Source organism: Cynocephalus volans, chromosome 1, assembly GCF_027409185.1.
Source record: "Cynocephalus volans isolate mCynVol1 chromosome 1, mCynVol1.pri, whole genome shotgun sequence".
Lineage (NCBI taxonomy): Eukaryota > Metazoa > Chordata > Mammalia > Dermoptera > Cynocephalidae > Cynocephalus > Cynocephalus volans.
The window spans coordinates 231606152-231612981 of NC_084460.1; the positions used below are offsets into that span (position 1 = coordinate 231606152).

The window sequence follows — 6830 nt, forward strand, 5'->3', positions numbered from 1 at the left end:
GATATGTATAATAAAATAAAGAGAAGCAGAAATGGGAAAATAGGTGGGTAAATTAAAAGATATTTTAAAAAATTTTCAGTTTATGAATAATTATCATGGTTTAAAGCAAAATGTAATAACTAATGCCTCCTGGGGTTTGTAACACATTTAGCAATGAAATATATAATCCATAATAGGATAAAGGATGGGAGGGAGGAATGGGAGTGCTCTTCGATTAGTTGGCTTGGGCTGCCATAGTAAAATACCATACACTGGGTAGCTTAAGCAGCAGACATTTATTCTTCATAGTTCTGGAGGCAGGGAAGTCAAAGATTAAGTAAGTGGCAGATTAGGTTCATTGGTGAGGGCTTGCTAACAGCCTTCCTCATGTGTCCTCACTTAGTGGAGAGAGAAGAGATGGAACGGGAAGAAAATGGTGGAACAGAGAGAGGGACATACTCTTCATGTTCCCCTTTTAAGGCCTGCAGAACCACACTTCTGTCCACCATTGTTAATCCTCTTACTATGGCATGGTCCTGCAATCCAATCACCTCTTCAAGGCCCCACCTTTTAATTACCATAATAGGATTTCCCACCCACTTAACACTGTCACAGTGAGGGTCAAGTTTGGGGGAAACACTCAATCCAAAGCATTTTGTCCCAGGGCCCCAGATCTCATGTCCTAACTTTTCCCTTTCTACATGCAAATACCTTCATTTCATCCCTATAGCCCCAAAGTCTTAACTTGTTTCAACTCAAAAGTCCAAAGTTCAAAGTTGCATCTGTGAAATCAAAACAAATTATCTATTTCCAAGATAAAATGATGGGACAAACATAGGTTACATATTCACATTTAAAAAGGGATAAATAGCCCAACAGAAAAGGGTAACAGGTCCTAAACAAGTCCAAAGCCCAGTAAGGTCGGAAATAAATCTTAAAGTTGGTGAATCACATACCTTGACTCCATGTTTGAACTCTTCTGCATGCTGGTGTAGGGGTTGGGTCCCCAAGTCCTCGGGCAGCTCCACTCCTGCATCTTTCCTGGTCTCAGGCCACACTTCCACTCTCTCAGGCTGTTTATTCCACTCTGGTATCTCTGCAAGTCTGGGGTCTCCATGGCAATCCCACTCTCACAGCTCCACTAGACATGGTGCCGAAGAGGTTTCTTTGCTGCAACTCTGACCTCACGTTTCCACTTGGCATTGCTCTAGTCAAGGCGGTCTATGACGAATCTGCCCCTGTGACAGATCTCTTCCTGGGCCCTGAAACTTTTCCACACATCCTTTGAAATTAGGTGGAGGCTCCCAAGCATTCACAGCTCTGACATTATGCAGGCTTGAAGACTCAACATCAAATAGACACCACCAAGGCTTTCAGTTTGAATTTTTCCAAGCTTAGGGTCCAGCCATGCCTGGAGCCAATTTAGCCACAGTTGGAGCAGTCAAAGTCCGTGGGGTTCTGGTGTGAGGAGCAGCATTTCGAAGTGATCCTGGGCAGCGAGCCTGTGGAGAGTGTCTTGAGCCTGTTCCTCAAGACGTTCTGTCTCCCTAACTCTCTGGGCTTGTAATGAAAGACACAGACTCCAAGATCTCTGAAATGCCTTCAGGATCTTTTTTCCTTCTCTTGATAATCTCTTTCTTCTGTAGTTTTCTCCTTAGCAAAGGGTCACTGTGTTACACCCTTGCTTTTGTGGCCAGGCTGAAAATTTTCCAAGTTTTTGCCCTCTACTTTGTTTTGAATTATAAATTCTGGCTTTATCTCACGCTTTTTCTGCCATTAACTCAACATAGTCTGTTCCAAGTAACCATGCAGCTTCCTGAATGTCTTGCTGCTTAGAAATTTCTTCTGCCCAATACCCTGGTTCAGCGTCTTTAAGTTCCACATTCCATAAAACTTTGGGGTAGAACAGAATGCAGCCAAGTTCCTTTCCAGTTCATAGCAAGGGTGATCTTGCACCAGTTTCCAATAAGTCCCTTCTCATTCACATCTGAGATATCCACAGTATGGCCTTTACTGTCTATATTTCTATCAACAGTCTGCTCACCACCATTTAACCAGTCTTTAAGAAGTTCCAAATTTTCCCTGGTTTTCTAGTTTTCTAAACTCCCATCTGCAGCTTTTTCTAGTCTGCTCCTTCAGATTCCTCCAGCTTTTTCCTATTACCCAGTTCCAAAGCTGCTTTCACATTTTCAAGTATTTGTTATAAGCAACACCCCACTTCTCTGGTGTCAATTTTCTGTCTTAGCCTGTTTCTGTTGCTTATAACAAAATACCTGGACCTGGGTAATTTATAAGACAACAAAATTATTGCTTACAGTTTCAGAGGCTAGGGAGTCCAAACTCCAGGGAACACATCTTGTGAGGGTTTTGGTGGTAGCAACAGTGATCCAGCAGTCTTATATGGAAGAAAATGGACAGGCAGAGAGAGGGACATACTCTTCATACTCCTGTTTTAAAGCCCTCAGAACCACGCCCCTGACCACCATTATTAATCCATTTACTAGGGCATGGTTCCACTATCTAATCACTTTTTCAAGGCCCCACCTTTCAATTTCCATAATAGGATTTCCCATCCTCTTAACACTGTCACAGTGGGGGTCAAGTTTTGGTAGAACACTCAATCCAAGGCACTTGGTGAGACAATAGTGCCCAGTTGTTTGGTCAAACACCAGTTTAGATATTTCTGTGTAGGTATTTTGTAAATGGAATTAACATTCACAATAAACTGACTTTAAGAAAAGGAGATTACTCTTGATAATATTGTGGGCCTCAACAAAAACTTAGGTTCACCCAAAGAGAAGGAATTCTGCTTCAAGACTGTAAAACAGAAATCCTGCCTGAATTTCCAGCATGCCAACCTACACTGTATATTTCAGACTCAAGATTACATCAACTCTTGTTTGAGAGTTTAGATTTTGGATTTGTCAGCTCCTATAATCCATGACCCAATTTCTTAAAATAAATCCTTTAATATATCCTATTGTTTCAGTTTATCTGGAGAATCCCAACTAATACAGAGGTATATCCAATAAGAAAATAATGATGATAGAATGAAATCATAAAAAGTATGAAATAACTAAAAGAAGGCAGGAAATTTTTTTTTTAAAAAAAAGGAACAAAGAACTCATGAGAAGAGGGTCATGCCCTCCCAAGTGCCATGCTGGGCTGCAACTGTGCAGGGCTGGCACCAGGCCTGTGGCGCATGAGCCAAGCATGGCTGTGGGGCTTCCAGGGTAGCTCCCTGGCCCTGGCACCTGTGTCTTGTGAGAGACTGGTGGCCACTAAGCCTGTCATCTGGGCTGTCATGGACTCTGCACACTGCCCTTTGCAGCCCTATCTGCACCTTAAGTGGTTGGCCAAACCCACTGGCGCCTGACTCCTTTATCTGCCATGTACCTGGAGCATTTGTTTGGCAATCATATCAGGCAATTTCCAGATTGGTACATGTTATCCATCTTTAGCACTGGAAATTTTCTGATGCATGGAGCAGTTTGTACTATTGATGATATGTGGGATTTATACAACAATAAAAAATATAAGCCTGGGAGCAGCATTCCTACTTCTTGTCTTTACCTACCTGCTAATGACAATAATTACATACTGGTCTCAGCTAAACATGGGGTTGCCTTTTGATTGGGGAGCACTACTTGGAAGATAGTCTGCTATCTAGGGCTCCTGTGATCCATTTGTTTGCCAGTCCCTCCATTTTTCTGCAATTATGTTGACACTATTAAGTGATACTATCTATGCCCATCATGAAAATCAGATGAAGCACGGATTGGTATTAAGTACACAGCACTGTGGCTCAGCAAAAACACCAAGCAGTGGCTCAGTAGCTTCTCTGTTGTGATACTGGGGTGCTGATCCCAATGGGAGTGATCAGCAATAAGAACACTTCCTATTACACTGCTCTGAGCCTGTAGGAGCTCATCTGGCTCACCAGATTTATACTACAGACATCACACACCTGAAGACTGTTGTAATAAATTTATCTCCAACCAAAAAATAGACGTTATTTTTGTAGAATTGTCCTTGGGAATTTGTGGAAAGAAAAACAGAGGAAACAAAAAATATACATAGTAGAATAGAAAATGAGCAAATAAAGGTTAAGGATTTTTAAAACAAACTTTTACAGAACACTGTCAAGTTTTATTACCATATATTTAGATTAGAATATGCAATATGTTGAAGAATTAAGAACCAGAAGATGAATATTTAGATTTGGTCTGGATTGACCTCATGCTCATCTCCAGAGCTATTGACCCTGTCCAGTGCTATGACATGAATTACTTAAATGATATTCTCTTACTGTAGGTATGACTTGTCACACAGCAGGTTTTAATAGACTGACAGCATTGTTTAGAAATAATAATTGGATTCATGATTTGCACCTGGTTTCAGTAAATGGTGGTAATAGAATTTCCCGTAGTTAATGTTGATCACATAGCTAGCTAGAATATGCCTACAAGACCAGCATATTCTGAACGACCCTCACCATGAATAAACTTTGTGCTTCCTGGTTCTAAGGTGATTTCCTTGAAGGAAGGGTAGTGATTAAGACTTCCAATAATAAAGATGTCATGCTTATAAACCATTTGATTATAAATCTTTTGCTTAACCGTACTGTTAAGCAAACAAATATTCTAATTATGGGCTTTACAGAACAAGAGAACAAAAACATATTAAAAACACATTGTTGGGAAAAAATAGGAAAATTGTCAGGGCCCCTCAGATGTTCAGAATCTTGCCAAGCATTTGCTGTAAATATCCTCAGGTGTTCCTTGTTACCACTTAATGTAATTGCATATGGGCACCCAGGTGTCCAGGGTTATGGACTTAAGTACAAAAGACTAACAGCTCTCATCCACAGTGCTTCTCAGACCTCTCAGAGAAGCCACTAAGACAATTGCTCCTAGATCTGAATAAAACCCATTCATTTTTCTATACCCACGGCTCCCAAGACCTTTTTTTTTCTATTACCCTCCTCACAGGATGGTTTGTGACCCAGTCTGTGCAACAGTCTCGAGGGGTCTGTAAGCTCTAGCTTCACACACATTTAATGAAGTAATAGCTAAAAACTTCCCTAGTATTGGGAAAGACACAAACATCCAAATCCAGGAAGCTAAAAGTCCATAAATGGATTCAACTCAAAAAAGGTCCTTTGTAAGACACATTGTAGTCAAACTGTGAAAAGCTAAAGACAAAGAGAGATTGCCAAAAACAGCAAGAGAAAAGTGTCAAGTCACTTATAATAAAATATCATTAGACTATCAGCAGATTTTTAAGCATAAATTCTACTGGCCAGGAGTGAATCAAATGATATATGCAAAATACAAAAAGAAAAAAAAAAAACTGCTGGCCAAGAATATTATATCTGACAAAGCTGTCCTTCAGAAATAAAGAATAAAGCCATTCTCAGACAAGCAAAATTAAAAGAATTCATCATCACGAGACGAACCTTACATGAAACACTTAAGGGAGTCCTACACCTAGAAGAGAAAGAATGATAACATTCATCATGAAAACACCTGATAATATAGAACTTACTGGTAGAGTAGATACACAAATTAGAAAGAAGGAATCAAATCTTATCAGTACAGAAAACAGCCAAATCATAAGTATAAACAATAAGAGAGGAAGAAAGGAACAAAGGGTGCAAAACAACAAGCAAACTGACTGGAGTAAGACTTCACATATCAATAATAACCCTGATGTAAACATATTAAATGTCCCAGTTAAAAGATAAAGACTGGCTCAATGGATAAAAAACATGACTGGTCCATATACAAGAAACATGCCTTACTTACAAAGACAGACATAGACTGAAAGTGAAGGGATAGAAAAAGGTATTTCATGCAAACAGAAAACAAAAGTGACCAGAAGTAGCTATACTTATATCAGATAAAGCAGATGAGATTGAATCAGTAATAAAACGTCTTCCATCAACAAAAAAGCCCAGGACCAGATGGCTTCACTGCCAAATTCTACCAACCATTTTAAGAAGACATAATGCCAGTACTTCTTAAATTATTTCAAAAAATTGAACTGGAGGGCCGACCCCGTGGCTCACTCGGGAGAGTGCAGCGCTGGGAGTGCAGCAGTGCTCCCACTGCGGGTTTGGATCCTATATAGGGATGGCCGGTTCGCTCACTGGCTGAGCACGGTCACAAAAAAGGACAAAAAAAAAAAAAAAAAAAATTGAACTGGACAAAATTCTTCCAAACTCATACTGCAAGGCAGACATTACAGCGATACCAAACCAAGCAAGGACAAACCACACATACATGCACACACACACACACACACACACACACACACACGCACACACTCACACACACACAAAGATAGAAAGGAAGAAAAATATAGGGCAATGTCCCTGATGAACATAGATGCAAAAATCCTCAATAGAATACTAGTAAACTGATCCAACAGCACATCAAAAATATTATTGTATTAGTTCATTTCTGTTGCTTATAACAAAATACTTGTAACTGGGTAATTTACAAAGAAAATGAAATTTATTGCTTACAGTTTCAGAGGCTGGGAAGGCCACAGTCCAGGAAACACATCTGGTGAGCTGAATGTACAGCAATGCAGAGTGTCACTGGCAAGAATGGTGGAGCAGACAGAAAGATAATTCCTTATGTCCTCTCTTTCTAAAGCCCTCAGGACCACACCACTGGACACCATTATTTTAGTCCATTCACTATGGCATGGTCTGACATCTTATCACCTCTTTTAGGCCCCACCTTTCAATTACCATAATAGGATTTCCCACCCTCAACAGTTATACTGGGGACTAAGTTTGGGGAGGACATTCAACTCCAGGCAATTATAGACCATAATCAAGT

General features: G+C 40.1%; 1 pseudogene; it reads left to right on the forward strand.

Moving 5' to 3' along the window:
• The first annotated feature begins 3136 nt into the window (after window positions 1–3136).
• On the forward strand, window positions 3137–4037 carry LOC134369320 (4-hydroxybenzoate polyprenyltransferase, mitochondrial-like; annotated as a pseudogene).
• Window positions 4038–6830: the final 2793 nt, after the last annotated feature.